This window comes from Dreissena polymorpha, chromosome 8 (assembly GCF_020536995.1).
Source record: "Dreissena polymorpha isolate Duluth1 chromosome 8, UMN_Dpol_1.0, whole genome shotgun sequence".
In the NCBI taxonomy this organism is placed as follows: Eukaryota; Metazoa; Mollusca; class Bivalvia; order Myida; family Dreissenidae; genus Dreissena; species Dreissena polymorpha.
The window spans coordinates 71265257-71283455 of NC_068362.1; the positions used below are offsets into that span (position 1 = coordinate 71265257).

General features: G+C 37.9%; 1 non-coding gene across 1 annotated transcript; it reads left to right on the forward strand.

The window, feature by feature from the left end:
• Window positions 1-17391: 17391 nt before the first annotated feature.
• Trnaa-ugc (transfer RNA alanine (anticodon UGC)) lies at window positions 17392-17473 on the forward strand. Its single transcript is given in 2 exon segments — window positions 17392-17429; window positions 17439-17473. It is a non-coding gene; the product is annotated as a tRNA-Ala (tRNA).
• The last annotated feature ends 726 nt before the right edge of the window (window positions 17474-18199 follow it).

An 18199-nucleotide genomic window follows, 5' to 3' on the forward strand; every position in this document is an offset into this window, starting at 1 on the left:
TCTCATCTGGATCCAAACTGTTTGCAAAGGCCTTTAAAATTCGGTTTCAGCGCTAAAAGGTTAAGACTACATTTTTACTCAATCTTGATGAAACTTGGTCAGAATTTTCATCTGTACAATATCTAGGCTGAGTTCGAATGTTGGTCCTTTACTTCTGATTTCTAGGTCACAAGGTAAAATCTTTGAAAAACCCTGTTACCAGAGGCCACATTTATGACTCGGTATTGATGAAACTGGGTAATGATAATTATCTTGACAATATCAAGGCCAATTTAGAGTCTTGGTCATGTGCATCTAGAAAACTAGATCATCAGGTCAAAATACCACCACGCGGGCAACATTTATGAGTCAAGCTTGATGAAACTTGGCCAGAATGTTAATTTTGACGTTATCTAGGCCCAATATAGATCTGGGTCACATGCGTTCAAAACTAGGTCACCAGGTTAAATCTTAAGCATATTTGTTATCGCTCCATTGGCCACATTTATGATCTTGATGAAACTTGTTCAGAATGATTATCTTGACAACATCAAGGCCATCTTTGAATCCGGATCAGATCACCAGGTCAGGTCTTCAACATATGGTGTATATGAACTCATTTGAGTGCTCAAGGGCCATCATGTCTCTCTTCTAATGGAAATATTTATTTATGTTTTATGTGACGCTTATTTTTGCATATTTAGAAAAGAAACTACAAATGTTGCTTTTAAACGAAAGTAACCATCATACAAAGTATTGTGTTTTGGATTATTTATACCTTTTTCGTATACGAATCATGACATGCTACAGATAATGTTTGTTTTTTATGAACTCGGTGTAAGAGCAGAACTTAAGGGGGAAAACATTTGTACTAGCCCAGTCGTACTTGCATTAGAGGAATCAAGTTTGTCTGATGACATTTGTGTAACTTGCCAGTGCAAACATGTGATCAGGATTAAACAACCCATATTATTTTTGATTTCATTTTGCGTTTTTTTTTTATTTTTTACGTGGACTTTTGTCTCTCTCATTGTGCTCAATTCACTTACCTGTAGCTAACAACGATATGTGTCGTGTTCTGAGAAAACTGGGCAAAATGCTTGTGCGTAAATTGTCATCCCAGATTAGCCTATGCAGTCCGCACAGGCTAATCAGGGACGACAATTTCCGCTTTAATGGAATTTTTCGTTAAAATGATGTCCCTTCTTAGCGAAAATCCAGTTTTAGCAGAAAGTGTCGTCCCGGATTAGCCTGTGCGGATTGCACAGGCTTATCTGGAACGACACTTTACGCACATGCATTATGCCCAGTTTTCTCAGAACATGACACATATAATGCATTGCTCACATTTCAGACTTGAATCGTTTATCCATTTCAATAACCGTATAACATCATATGCCGGAAACAAGTAGCTTGTCTGAAACAGGGAAAGTTATTACTATCATGTTATTACCAAATTTAAAATTGCTGATATTTCTTTAAACTCCACATGTTAACATTAAACAATGAAATTAGTTTCTATTTGTTTGAAATCATGTGAATGCTGCTGTGTAGACTGTTACATTTTAGTCATATTATATTGAAAGTCATTACGATGGGGTAAATTGAATATATGTAAATGTTGTTACAATATGTCGTGTTTAAATTATTCTAGCCAATGAAACAATTGTATGTACAACATTTTGTTATTAGAAATAAGCATTTATGTTTATGCTTGAAAGTGCGAATGATATCTTTGTAATTGGCTTGATATTTGAGTCGTGTTCTGAGAAAACTGGGCATAATGCATGTACGTAAAGTGTCGTCCCATATTAGCCTGTGCAGTTCGTTCAGGCTAATCAGGGACGACACTTTCCGCCTAAATCGGATCTTTGCTAAAAAGAGACTTCATTTAAACGAAAATGTCATAAAAGCGGAAAGTGTCGTCCCTGATTAGCCTGTGCGGACTGCACAGACTAATCTTGGACGACACTTTATGCACATGCATTATGCCAAGTTTTCTCAGAACATGACACATTTGTCTGCAATTGATGTCTTTTTGCAATTTTAAAAATGAAAGAGAGTGACTGATTTTGTTCGATTGCAGCCATTAGACTAGTGTTATTATTTGTTTGCATTTGATACTCTGTATTCGTATGTGTTTGTTTGTTGTCGTGCTGCATTTGGTACTCATAATTGATTGTAAATGTGTATAAAATGAATGCATTGCTTGGTTCAAAGTCATTAGTTAACATAGAAATATGTAAATATAGCTTTAATGATCAATAATTAAGTGTAATAATAAGTTGTTAATACAAAAACCTGTGACTTTTTTTAATGTTGTATTAGAGATGTAGGAGCTTTCCAATATAATTGTCGCTACACTACAAATTTTAATAAAAAATCATGTTGAATCAAAATTAATATTCACTTAGTGTGGTTATATTTGAAATATGTTGACATTTCTGGCATTGACAATTATGGATAGATTGTTCAAGTGTTGTTGATCATTGTAAGTTGTAGATCATTTCAATTATGTTTTTTGTTATTCTGATATATATCCTAACCAAACTTTTGTTGTAAAACTATTGATTAAAATCGATTGCAAGCTTTACATTTGGGCTATTTTAATTGTATAAGTTAATCGCCTCCCTTACATACTGATTATTTGTTTGTATTATTGTACTTCATGATTGTATAACTTGAACATGGCGTTCATAGACCCATCTATAAATTTCTGAAGTATTATCACGCAAGCTGTACTATTTTTAGGGCCTTGATCTTGGTAAAAACTGGGCCAAATGCATGTGCATAAAGTGTCGTCCAAGATTAGACTGTGCAGTCTGCACAGGCTAATCACGAAGGATACTTTTGTCCTTAACTGGATTTTTGCTAAGAGGAGACTTTATTAAAACGAAAAATACCATAAAACGGGAAAGTGTCGTCCCTGAATTAGCCTGTGTGTACTGCACAGGCTAATCTGGGATGACACCTTACGCAAATGCATTTAGCCCAGTTTGGCCAGAAGAAGACTTAAAAAGGTTAACATCGCATTTGACTTACTGGCGAAAACAATATTAAGGTATATTAAGGTGTGTGTGTATATATAAATTCCTGGGGAAATGCCTGTATATATATATATATATATATATATATATATATATATATATATATATATATATATATATATATATATATATATGTATATATATATATAGACAATGCATTAAAGGCAATACATTAACAAACTCAAACTACGTAAAGAAACAAAGCCAGACGACATTAACAATAAAATAGCAGCGTTATTATTAATATGAGAAGCATAATATATATATATATATATATATATATATATATATATATATATATATATATATATATATATATATATATATATATATATATATATATAGCAAACAAAATGAATAATAAATATATACATTCACCGCAGAAAGAAGATTATATAACGATATACATATTCCCTAAGCAGATGCAATACTTTTAATATATTCACATACATAAGAAACATAAAAATATAATTCACAGGTAAACTCCATTCACACCTTCAAATAATTGATACATCAACTGCAACAATGAAGCTTCGAAAACTAAATGTATGAGTAAAAATGAAAATCTATACTAACTGTTGCAGTAAATTCAAAGCGAATTTGCGTAAATGCTTTTCAAGCGCACGCAATAAATCCACCACATAAACCGTGTAATCAAACACCGTAAAAATAAATTTTCTTAGACAAGAAACTAACCATATTGAATATTTAACACCTACAAAGTCAACAGTATTGTTGTCCATACAGTTACAACAGCAAGAATACAACTATTCCGATTCAGCAGTTAAATTCATGAAATTGTTTCGCGACAATAGCATTACAGGTTTACATGTATAGGATCTAAACGAAATAAATTTGCGGATCTATAATCAAATCTTTAATCCTGTAATGTACATCGTCATGACGTTCAAGCTAATATAGATCATAACCTTTGGGTGCATTGTTTTCTAGTATCAGGTCTTTTCCTGTATATTTGGGGGAAAAGTACCTAACAAAATGGGGATTTTTTGAGTGGCAAAATCTTCCAAATTGAGAAGAATTTTTATCGACAAAAGCATTTTTTGGGCAGGGGGTTTTCCAGCCATGTTGGATAAAAATCCTAAAAATTATGGTTATATATTTTGGATGTTGTTTTAAAAATAAAATTGAGATATAGAGTCTAATAATCATAAGTGATAAGAAACTTCTTTCTAAAAATAAATAACAAAAAATGGGATTTTTTTTTTGGAGATGGGGAAAAAATATCCTTATTTGGAAAGGGGAATGGGTCCGACTTTCGGACCCGTGAGAGTGGCAGAACAAGGCCTGCAGTATCGATAAAATGTTTCCAAAAATCAGTGCCCAAGATAAGCTGCGTATCGGAGTTTTTCAAATGTTTAAAAACGCAAAGAAATTCAATATAATGCATATTGAAAACGCAATCAATTTGACTTTTACGCTTATTCTTTTAATTTAATGCGTACGATTCCAGTCTCGATTGAAAATGCTTTGCTCAATTTCGGTAATTTTTAATTGGAATAATTATCGTACGGCGGCGAAGATTTTATTCATTCAAAAGTGAGCAAGCGCCTGGATGACGGAGGAGCAAAACAGTCGAAGTTATTCAAAGGCTATGCGCACTAAATTTCAAAACAAATTAAGCGTCTGACCAAAATATTTATGATGTGCATTTGTAAAGCGTCTGTACTTTCAGTTTCTATAACAATGCGTAATAAAAATGTCTGTGGGAGGTCGAAAGACGTCCGCGATTATTGCGCTAAATATATGTCGATCGCAAACTTTTTTCCAACCGCGAACAAACAACGCAATCATTTGTGTTATCTATTTCTTAGCCACTGTGTATGCAGCAGTTGAAAGTAGCTAGTTGACATCCAAAAACATGACAGAATCCGACTCCGTTATTGAAAAAAACTGTCAAAATTGGAAAAAGTCATTTCCCTTAAAAAGGTTGAAATGTGCATACTGCAACCAGTCTGTGCAACACATAAAGCATAAATGAGTTTGAGATATAAATGTTAATAACAGATTTTACCCTTTTTAAAAAGTGAAATCACCCTTTTTTTCAAAATCAATGGGTGAAAACCCTATTACCCAAATAATTATCTGGGGCACTGAAAAATACTTTCAATTAGTAAGTAAAAAACACATCTTTAAACTTTATAGACAATTATTGGCGTGTTATTCTTTTATATTGACACACACATTAGACCTGCTTCCACAATAACATTATTTTAATTGGGTTACAGCTTGTACATTAACGCATGTCAAGCCTAACACATATGAACATATTTTAAGACCCTGGATAGCATGCAACATGGGGATCTGACTTGACGAGATCCCACGTGTTTACAAATTATTGTATCGTGAAATGTGATTGATGTTTTAAATCATCATCTAAATTTTCACAGGTTTCTATGAACAATTTTCTTTAAAAAAAAAAAGAAGATTACATTTCCAAAGTATTCTTCCACGCCATAAATATCAATTACAAACAGACGATTACTCCTTATCTATACATGATATTTACATGTGCAAGTCAAATAGCTGTTGATAAGTGTAATCGTTTTACATCAGCATACTATGTCATACATCAGGAGTAACTCGACCACCTTCCATAATCATCCTCAGGCATACCTCATACATGTATATGATCTCTCCCTGACGTTTACGTATTGCCCTCAGAGTAACATCTGTCTCGAAATCCATGCCCATGGCGCGTCTGTTCATGATTATCAGCCGAATCATCTCCCGCTCTATTTTCCTTCCGCTGTACCATCTTAGCGGCTCAGGGTGAGCGATTAAGGCCTGTCGTATCTCCGGTAGTCTCAATATGATCCTCGGACTTTCTGTCATCATTTCATTAAGAGTAGCTCTCCAGGAAAGCTGCTGTTCATGCCCCAGAGCACAGGCTTCCATTAGATTTCGCTCTGGAATCATGTAATAGGGCAGCTCTCTCTTATCTATAGCAACTCTAAGCGCATCCAATCCTACATTCAGCCAGTGAAATAGACTTCTTTCATGAAACAATGACTGCGGGCTATCCACAATACAATGTTTTTCACCGTGAACGATGTAACCTCTTTCTTTCGTGGTTTTAATACGTCTTTTTTTTCCATTTTCAATAAAACATATAGTTTCATCTGAGTTTCGGTAAGATTGTTTACCAGTACGTTTTCTCCGGCGTTGAAACACATTCTCCATTCAACATGTTCATTATCACTGCCTTTAACCCCAACAGGAGAAACAAATGCTCCAAGTGAGACAACTTCCTGAACGACGTCGGGTGATGGCCAGTTGCGATGTCTTGCCGCCCATCCTATTAGGATGCTGGGGCAGTAAAAATGTAGTGTATGCACTAAATCTTGGTGTGAAATACCATCTTCTGTCCGAGGCGTTGACGGTCCGGCACGCTCATGTTGTACGATGTCTTCCTTATATGTAAGGTTCAACCACTGATTAAAATATAAATCGCTGCTTAAAAGTCCGCGACCATATCCGTCATCACACAAAGCATTGTACTCCATACTAGGAATATTTGTACCTTATCTCTCTAGTAGCAGTCTACAGTGTCCGGGGTAACTCATACGACTGCATGATCTGAATATGACTGTCTCGCCAGGAACGTTACTTGAATCAACACCATCTTCTAAACAGATGACACTTTTTATAACACACATTCAGTCTATATCGCTCTCCAAGAAGCTGGTCAGACCTTCAGCCTTGCTACCCGTGGTGATCCACGTTGCAGTACCACGCGTTTTTGCAATCGTATGCCTGTCCCAGGCTGTGTAGGCGACTCTTCGGGCCAGTCGGATGCGATACCCATAACCCAGGATATTCATCAAAGAACATGTCTCTGCAGATTCATGTTCATATTGAAACTCAAATGTATTTCAATTCTATATATACAAAATGATACATAGATAATAACAGGTATTTGCCCCATTTTTTGTAATCCATTAGGTGAAGCTTAAAAACAAAATAACGGCAAGCCTTGCCAAGCCGATTATTTGTAATTTTTCCGAGCCTATACGATAGGAGAGTAACCTGTTTTTCTGCTTACAGTACTTCCATTCCCACATTATAAAATAAATAATAACATATACTCGCTTACGACGGTTGATTTTTTTTTGCGGGAATGAACTTGCAGTATGACGTTTGACGAATTACTTAAGACGTCATTAAATCTTATACCTGGTCAAGAATTATATGACGTACGCCCAAACATTGACTGATACACACGCCTATTAAAAAATATATGCGTAAGGGTATGATAACAAATTGAAATCATAAGTATGCATCTTTGGAGTAATCAAATTCAAAAAAAGGATTTGAATATTAAAGGGACTTGTTCACGTTTTGGTTCACGTTTTGGTAAAATGAACAAATTGAAAAAAATGTTTCAGATTTGCAATATTTCGCTTTAGTTATTTTATGTGCGAGAAAACCGTATTACTGAACATTTACCATACTCTAAAATACACATCATATGAATCTTTTTACGTTTTCAAAAGCTAAAATGTATCAAGCGATGCAAACGCGAAACGATTGAATAATTTGGAGAGTTCTGTTGTTATCGTTATATTTTGTGACCATGCGTGGATTGCATATATAAGGTATAAAATACACAATGCACTATATCAGCATGGATAGCCGAGAGGTTTAAGTACAATGTTGTTATTCCAAGGGTGGGTGGTTCGAGCCCAGGTAAGGATAACCTGTTTCTTTTTTTAAGCCCTATCCTTGTTTTATACTGGAACACATTATTTCCAATGTTTACATTTTTTTTTCAATTTTAAGCATTTAATGACACATTTCAAAACATTCCAACATATGTGAACACGTCCCCTTTTAACATTATGTGATGAAATTAAATAAATATACTCATTAGTTCAATATATTAAACCATAGACTGTATTTACATATCAATACAATTAAATATCATTTTAATAGAAACACACTTAATTCAAAGGACCATCTTACCAGAGCGTGACTGCTGGCAACATGGCCCTGTCAAGGGGTCTCTCCTGGTATATCACGTCTGCTGTCTCCATCAGCCATTTATACAGTGCTGCAAAATTAGATTCGAGACACTAGACAGCAGATGAGTTAATATCATAATCTTATGTTTATAGTGATTTGTTGACGGTATCCGGGACGACACTTTCCGCCTAAACTGGATTTTCGCTTAGAAGAGACATCATTTAAACGAGAAATTCCATAAAAGCGGAAATTGTCGTCCCTGATTAGCCTGTGCGGACTGCACAGGCTTATCTGGGAGGACAATTTACGCACAAGCATTTTGCCCAGTTTTCTCAGAACACGCCACATATGCAAATATCATTAGCATGCCAAATAATAAACATTCAATTTCGCAAACGAATACATTTCTTCAAACATCAATTCTCTAATAACAAAATCAATAAACAAACAACAAAACAAACACTCATGTCGTATCCGACTTTCTTAAAGTGTACATGCGAGAATCATCTCCTCCGTCATTTAAGTCTATCAACCATTTTTCTTAAACAAAATCACAAGTTAATTGGCCCATGGAGACATACACATAAGCAGTCCCTGGAAAGAACACATTCATTTATGTAACTGCGGACTTGGTACTTGTGGAAAAAGAAAATTTGTTACAAAAACTCAAAATAACCGCAAAATCGTGATTTTCGAGAAACATTCAAACAACCATTAACATCCTTCTATGAAAACAGCCACTATTTTTAACGACAGATAAGAAGAATTGCAACGATACAAACTTAAGGGAAATAAAACGTTTCATGTTACATTTCCTTTTTAGTTTCGATATAAATTTAAGATTGTTTAAAATCGAACGTAAAAGTCTATTCCGCGAATGAAAGCTGAATAAATAGAATGTCTGGCCAACATTAATATATTATAGTAGAGCTTACCTTTGTTTCACTGTTAATACAATTTTTAAACTTCTTCAGATAGATTCTAAACTTAAGCATTGATTCAATTATAACGTCTAAATGTCAGTAATGTAAAAATGGAAAGCAGGTATTCACGTAATTTCCACAATATCAATCAAGCATTTAACTCACAATATCAACTAAGCACAACAAGTCAAGTATAATTAGCATTAGTTTTCTTGTTTTATTAAATCCAAAGTATACCAATACACAATTTCATAAATCTTAGCCTTACACTCGAAAATCTTTAACGTAGAATGCGGATCAATTCAATTTCAATTGAACGAATTGTAAAGAAATGGCGTCAAATTTCAACGACCTAAATACAGTTGTTTTTTTAAACGCAATACTTGTAGATCGGTGTCGGTAGATTATCGAATTTTGTCAGTCGATAATGCATTCCGTATGCGATATGTTTTTCTTATTCATTTGTACCTAAATATCTACCTATTTACATTTTCTGAAAATATGTTTACGGCAGTTTGTACATAAAATGAACTGACAATTAGATATTGTATTGGTCAGTTGTGTAAAGTAGTGTGTTTGCGTGTATACTCAATGAATAAATAATATATACAACAAAAGCGGTCCCAAGACAACACGCTCTACTATTCTTCCGCTTCCGTGAGTCACCATATACAATTGCCACAAAGACATATTGGAAGTTGAATATATATAGTCATTGTATAGCAAATGTAAAATGGAAGATGAATATATATAAATTAAAGCAAAAAGTGTGACTATGCACTATACCCTATAAATAAGATTACAAGTTTACCTATATATATATATATATATATATATATATATATATATATATATATATATATATATATATATATATATATATATATATATATATATATATGTATATGATCAACTGTTCAATTTGAATTTATATACGATATTAATAAAACTAAAGGGAAATAATCCGTGTTGTGTTAAGTTTCTATTTTAGTTTCGATATACATTTAAGATTTTTCATAAGTGAACGTAAAACTATATTCTGCGAATGAAAGCTAAATAAATGGAATGTTTCACCAAAATTAATATATTATCGTAAAGCTTACCTTTAGTTTCACTGTTTATACAATTGTCAAACTTCTTCAGATAGATACCTGAATTTAAGCGTTGTTTCAATTAATTTATAACACGATTACAGTAATGTCTCAATGGAAAGCCGTTATTCACAAGGCCGCTACAGATGAAGGCACGACAGGTTCCTCAAGGAACTAGCAGACATACTAGAGCGGGAGAGAAGAAAGACAAGACCAACCAACAAGAAGGTATCACCAGCAATCAAATTTGTCAAGGAAGGACAAACTGCCAAGAAGGCAAGAACTGCAGCAACAGCTATCCTCGATGAATCAGAACGTTGGGAGATGAAGGTCGACCTAGGAAAACAGCTGGTATTTCCACACATAGTCCACACCACACAGAGACCAGACATAGTTATATGGTCTCCAAAGGACAAGAAACTGGTGATGATAGAACTCACTGTACCCTGGGATACTAGGTGTGATGAGGCCTATGAGCGGAAGATGGGAAAGTACACTGAGCTACAAGAACAGTGTAGACAGCATGGTTGGAGTGCCTGGCTGTTCCCCGTGGAAATAGGTTGCAGAGGATTCCCTGCCCAATCTGTATGGAGAATGCTCATCAACCTTGGGATCAAGGGAAATGACAGGAAGAGGGCTGTAGGCAGACTTGGACAAGCTGCAGAAAAGCATCCAACTGGCTGTGGATGATGAGAGAGGAGAAGAGCTGGACGCTAAACCACTGACCCGTAGTGTTTGGCCAACACTGCGGATCCGCTGCCCGGAGAGTGTCCTGGGATTAAAGGATAGAAACACTTTTGATGGGCAGTTCCCAGCTGATGAGTCAGTGGTTTGTGCAGTAGCATCTGTATTATACACATCATATTTCTGGGCAACCAGTGACTTCCAGGAAAGACTGGATAACAACCGAGAATAGAACAGTGACACTGGAGAGACAGATGACACCAGGAACAGACTGGACCCGGGGTATGACGGGGTAGCATCCCTTATTGCAGTCTTCGTGACAAGACACCAACTATCAAGCTACAGACTCCGATACAAAAGAATACCCCCAGAGTCTCCCGAGAGGGGGGAGGATGAGAGACTCGATCAGACGGATTTAACGACAACGACACGGCTAGTCCAATCGACATTGACCGGAACAAAGGCAGAGGTGAAGTGTAGATGTGGAAAGGTGTGCAAGAACCTTTGAGGCTTGCGTATTCATCAAGGGAGAACGGCATGCGGGAGCACGGCAAGGCAGCGGCAACGCTCAGATTTTACATCTGGTGAGACGTTGGAGGATCCTAGTCAGGACTCAACCCACAGTACTGGGGACCTCTACTCAGCTGAGGAGCCACGCACCAATTCAGCAGATCCTGTTAGTGTCTTGCAAGTCAGCGACATCTTCGAAGAAGATGACCCTCTTCTAGAGCTTCTAGGAACTCCTGAAGACCTGAGGCCAAACACAGACGCACAGCACAACACCCGCAACACAGCTTCCAATACTAATGCCACGGCTCAGGTGAGAATTGCATGGCCCAAGATAAGTGACAGTAGCCTGTGGAAGAAGTTCGATGAAGACCTCAACACCATCCTGGCAACAACACTCCCAGGGCCAGTAGAGAAGAAACTGAAGTCTCTGACCAACCTTGTCTACTCTATCGGCAAAGAGCGATTTGGTGAGGTGAAACGCAAACCCACCAGAACCCCTGCACAGCCAAATAGAAGACAACATCAAATCACAGAGATTCGGAAAGAGCTGAAGTCACTGAGGATATCCTACCGAAAAGCAAATGCAGAAGAAAGACCCGGACTTCAGCAGCTTAGAGAGGATCTCAGACAGAAACTGACCGATCTGCGTAAGGCTGAACAACTCCGAGACAAGCGGAAGAAGCAAGACAAGATGCGAGCTGAGATCATAGCCAATCCATACAAGTTCTCCAAAGGACTCTTAGACAAAGAGAAGTCTGGGAAGCTTGAAAGCAGTATGGAGGAGATACAACAGCATCTAAAGGACACACACTCCGATCCAGCGAGAGATAATTCATTAGGAAGCTGTTCAAGAATTGAGCCAGTATCAGAGCCCACAACTGCACTTAACATCAAAGAACCCACAATTAAGGAAGTATCTGATGTAGTGAAGAAAGCAAGAAGCGGCTCCGCACCAGGACCAAACGGTATACCCTATAAGGTATACAAGATGTGCCCGATGCTACTACGTAGATTATGGACCCTTCTCAAGGTGATATGGAGGAAAGGAAAAGTCCCAGATTGTTGAAAACAGGCAGAGGGAATATTTACTCCAAAGGAAAAGGGCTCCAAACATGTGACCAAATTCCGAACCATTTCACTGCTGAATGTGGAGGGGAAAATATTCTTCGCTGTCCTGGCAAGACGAATGACCACGTTCCTGACAACCAATCAGTACATTGACACATCAGTACAGAAAGGGGGGGGGGTTCCTGGCTTCTCTGGCTGCACGGAACACACCAGTGCCATCAGTCAGTTCATCCGTGAAGCAAAGGTGAACGACAAGGATCTCACAGTCGTCTGGTTAGACCTTGCCAACACTTATGGCTCCATACCACACAAGGTAATTGAAGAAGCAATGAAGCACTATCATATCCCAGAGCATATACAGGGGATCCTAAATGGCTACTTTGATGGCAGACAGCTTCGATTCTCTATTGGTGACCAGACAACGCCATGGCAGAGGTTAGAGAAGGGGATAGTAACTGGCTGCACCATCTCAGTGGTACTATTCGTGATGGGCATGAACCTAATCATCAATGCCGCGAAGAGGGAAACCAGAGGACCAAAAACAGCGTCAGGTATACACCTCCCATCCAGCAGGGAGTTCATGGATGACCTGACCATCACTACCACCACACATGTACAGGCCCGCTGGATACTGACAGCCCTAGAGGACACGGTCACATGGGCACGAATGAAGTTCAAACCCAAGAAGTCAAGGAGCCTGATCATCAAGAAGGGAAAGGTCACCAAAAGATTCACTCTACAGGTGCAAGGGGAAGACATACCATCCATTATTGACAGTCCAGTCAAGTGCCTCGGCAAGTGGTATGACGCCAGCCTGAAAGACACTAACAACATCAGTAGAGTCAAAAACCAGCTCCAGGATGGCTTGTAGCTTATAGACCAGACAGGACTTCCAAGCAAGTTTAAGGCATGGCTGTACCAACATGGGTTAATACCTAGGCTTATGTGGCCCCTTATGCTATACGAGATAGCTACAACCACTGTAGAAGGATTCGAGAGAGTAATAAACAGGCATCTCCGGTGATGGCTTGGTGTCCCTACTAGTTTCACCAGCATCGGACTGTATGGCAGAACCAACCAACTTCAACTCCCAATGACCTCACTAGTTGAAGAGTTCAAGGTCGCCAAAGGAAGACTGGTGGTAACCCTCAAAGAGTCATCAGATGACTTGATATGGAAGGCAGGCATCGAGACACGCACAGGGCGAAAGTGGTCAGCAAGCCAGGCAGTCGCCCAGGCAGAAAGCAGACTACGACACAAAGACATTGTAGGAACCACAGCGGTAGGAAGACAAGGCCCTGGCAGTACTAAACCACAACGCTGGAGCACAGCCGGTAAGAAAGAAAGAAGCCAAATGGTCCAGCATGAGATCAGGCTTTCAGAAGAGGAAGACAGACTCGCCAGAGCAGTCGGGATGGGAGGACAGTGTGCTAGACACAATGGCAGACCACAGAAAGACACCTAACATGGGCAGACATTTGGCACTACGAACCACAACGACTCAAATTCCTACTGAGATCCGTATATGATCTGCTGCCATCTCCAGTCAATCTACACAGATGGGGGTTAGTGGAAGACCCAAAGTGCCAGCTGTGCGACAAACCAGGAACCATGCAGCACACCCTCTCATCTTTCCAGACAGCGCTAACACAAGGCCGCTTCAGATGGAGGCACGACAGGGTCCTCAAGGAACTAGCAGACCTACTAGAGCGGGAGAGAAGAAAGACAAGACCAACCAACAAGAAGGTATCACCAGCAATCAAATTCGTCAAGGAAGGGCAAACTGCCAAGAAGGCAAGAACTGCAGCAACAGCTATCCTCGATGAATCAGAACGTTGGGAGATGAAGGTCGACCTAGGAAAACAGCTGGTATTTCCACACATAGTCCACACCACACAGAGACCAGACATAGTTATATGGTCTCCAAAGGACAAGTAACTGGTGATGATAGAACTCACTGTACCCTGTGATACTAGGTGTGATGAGGCCTATGAGCGGAAGATGGGAAAGTACACTGAGCTACAAGAACAGTGTAGACAGCATGGTTGGAGTGCTTGGCTGTTCCCCGTGGAAATAGGTTGCAGAGGATTCCCTACCCAATCTGTATGGATAATGCTCAGCAACCTTGGGATCAAGGGAAATGACAGGAAGAGGGCTGTAGGCAGACTTGGACAAGCTGCAGAAAAAGCATCCGACTGGCTGTGGATGATGAGAGAGGAGAAGAGCTGGACGCTAAACCACTGACCCGTAGTGTTTGGCCAACACTGCGGATCCGCTGCCCGGAGAGTGTCTTGGGATTAAAGGATAGAAACACATGTTGATAGGCAGTTCCCAGCTGATGAGTCAGTGGTTTGTGCAGTAGCATCTGTATTCTACACATTCACGTGATTTCCATAATATTAACCAAGCATTTAAATCACAATTTCAATATGTCAATAACGCAAAAAGTGTCAAGCATAATTAGCATTATTTTTCTTGTTTTATTCAATCCAAAGTATACCTATACCAATACACAATTTCATGAACTTTAGCTTAACAGCCTAATAGATTTAAATGCGAAGGAATTTACATTCGATTGAAAGATTTGTAAAGACATGGTGTCGCATTTCAACGACGTAAATTCAGTTCGTGTTTAAACGCAATACTTGAAAATCAGTTTTGGTAAATTGTCATAAATTTAGTCAGTCGATAATGAATTCCGTACGCGATCTTTTATATACATTCAGTTAAACTTGTATATTTAATTATTCATAAGATTTTCCGTAAAATGTGCTTACGGGGTTTTGTACAAAAATGTACTGACATACTAATAATGTGTTGGTCATTGCAGAGTAGTGTGTGAATGTGTATATATGTGTATATCCCATATGAAAGCTTTTACAGTAAATAGATAGTTTCATAACTTGTTTCTTTTTTTTTTCTTTAACCTAAACACACAATATTGACCTTACCGATTAAACACATTCGTTTAAATTCCCGTCTGTTGGATTCCCTCCTTTTCAGATGTAATATATTTGTATATTAGTGGATTTTGTTTCAAACTAAGCTTCATCTTTTTTTAATCTTTTTTAATCACAAGTGGAGTTTGTATGAATCCTGTATACAATTATGATAGAGTGTAATACTGTATACAATTATGATAGAGTGTAATTCTTTGTCATTTTCCTCCCATAATGTTTTTGCAAAATCTCGCCCCTGAAGAAGCAAATGGTCACCACTGTAGACAATTAAAGTTAAATGTTTGTATTTTAGTGGCCGTTCGATTGGCCTACTTTAAAAAGTCCAACTTCATTTCATGTGACGGTTATATTAAATACATTCAAAGAGCGAACAACTGCAATGACTTCAGTACTTTGATTTTCAATGAAAACGGCCCGTCGGTAAACTTCGAAAACATTGAAAGTGGCCTTTTAAAGTAAGCGCAACGGTGGTTCAGTGGTATAATGCTCGACTGTCAAGCGGACGGCCCGGGTTCGATTCCCAGCCGATGCATTTTTTAATATATTTTATGAATACTGAATTTGATTTGTATACGTAATGAGGAATAATGATGAATGTACATTGTTCATTAATCTTTCATTAAAAGTTTCGTTAATAATTAAAATGTGCGAAACTCATAATGGCTAGATTTTTTAGATGTATGTTTTTCGTTCAAATACGGAACGAATCCAGCGTTTAAAAACTCCTAATTTCACAAAAATTATTTACAAGACACATCGATGGAATAATCGGTGAATGCCAATCAATATTGAAGAAATAATTCAAATGCTCAATTGAATTTAAATTTGTTTGAAACAGCATAACAACTGCAAAATATAAGGGCTCGTCCGAGATTTAAACCGGGACCTCTCGCACCCAAAGCGAGAATCATACCATATCCAACGAGCCTCTCTTGATAATCGTAACTTCATTACAGTATGATAAGAAAGTTCAAATATTTAGATTGTCAGTAAGTGTTCTGCAATCCTTATAAATCATTAATTTAAACGCGCTGTAGTTGTATTATAAACTGTGATTTAAAACTTACCTCGCTAAAAATGACACTTAGAGATACGTATGGCTCGTTGGTCTATGGGTATGCATCTCGCTTAGGGTGCGTTAGGTCCCGGGTAAAAATCCCGGACGAGCCCGACTTTTTGATTGCATATGGCCTGTTTAGGTAAAATAATGGCAATCTATGCCTTTGAAACGTTAAGAAATATTATTTACTCAATTAGCAGTCGTATTCATATGTAAGGCTCGCTGGTCTTGGGGTGAGATTCTCGCTTCGGGTGCAAGAAGTCCCGGGCTCAAATTCCGGACGAGCCCAACACTTTTTTCGTTTCCTTTTCTTACGTACATATGCATAAACATACATCAAACACTAGCGTATTAACCGTAATTAAGGAATATAGGAGGAAGTGCAAACAATATATTGTCTATAGGTAAAAAGGTAGCAGCATAACTAAGGTGTCGCGGGTTCGATCCCCCGATACAACCTAACCTTTTAATTCGCCCTTCAAATTAGACTTAAAACCAAGGCGCAGTATTATAAGTTTCAATCCGGTCACTAAAGACTAAGAGGTGTTTCTGAAACGGAAACGGGAAGTTTCATGCATCTTGCGCTACGCTATGCCCCATGGCAAAACCTACAGTAACACTTAATTAAATGATTTGAAACAGTATTATATTTTCACAGTATGAAATACAATAAATGTACTTCAGAATTAACTTTATACATTCAAACGCTGTTTTCTTTGCATTCTACTGTAACAAGAATTACAGTAATGTTTGCATGCACACATTTTTATTTCTGGAAAATGGCTACTTCAACTTCAACAACATCTGTCAGAGGTATTCGAATATTTGGAATGGGTACACTTTTAATTGAATGTGAAACGTTTTCAATGAACATGATTTCCCCAAGATATACCCAGAGTATTATAAAAAAATGACATAACCGTGCCTAAACAATTTATGTACATTTAAACCTTATTCTAGATTTGGTGATTATTTCAACCGACAAATCATCCTCCACTTGTCAAAAGAACATAGTTATAAATGAAAACGGTCCATCGGTGAACGCTGAGTTCGTTGAGTAACGGTGAAAATGGCCGTTTAAAAAAAGCACTTCGGTGGTTCAGTGGTAGAATGCTCGCCTTGCTCGCATGCTACGCGAGCGGCCCGGGTTCGATTCCCGGCCGATGCATGTTTTATATATTTTTTGTATAAATACTATATTTGATTGTTAGATGCACCAGGTTTGCGGTGAGCAGGACTTCGACTGTCCCGGTGGAGGGAGGGCTCCCACATGTACTGAAATGCGACCATGTTTGTATGTTTGTATTTAAAATTAACTTACTTCAAGTCGGTAGATTTTTTCCATTATTCATTCAATTTTATTTGTTATTCATTCTATTTTTCACAGAATCATGGTTTGGAATATAATTTCTGTCAACATAGTACTTTTGTCTTCTACGCAATTAATGCTTTGAAAAGGAGCTGCTTTCTGCGAAAACTGGGCTTAATGCATGTTGTACTACAAGCTTTTTGTTAAAGTAGATTGTTGAAGGAGCCGCTTTCTGCAAAAACTGGGCTTTATGCATGTGCGTAAAGAGTGTCATCCTAGATAAGACTGTGCAGTCCGTACAGAACCAATATGTATCACGACCGCAGCACAGAACATCGGCAGTCTTTAATTTGTTTAACGTAATACTGGTGCTTCTTTGTTACGTTAATATTGCAGTTAAATACTCACCACGAATAGTTTAAATTTTAAATAAAAGCTAGATATAATATAATCGATCATGATCACGTGGTCTGTAATGGCGGCAGGGTTCTGATAAGAACTCGTTACCTGCGAGTTTCACGTGCACACGAGTTAATTTCTGGTCGGGGCGATTCAGATTAGCACAGATTACTAATCCCAACTCGA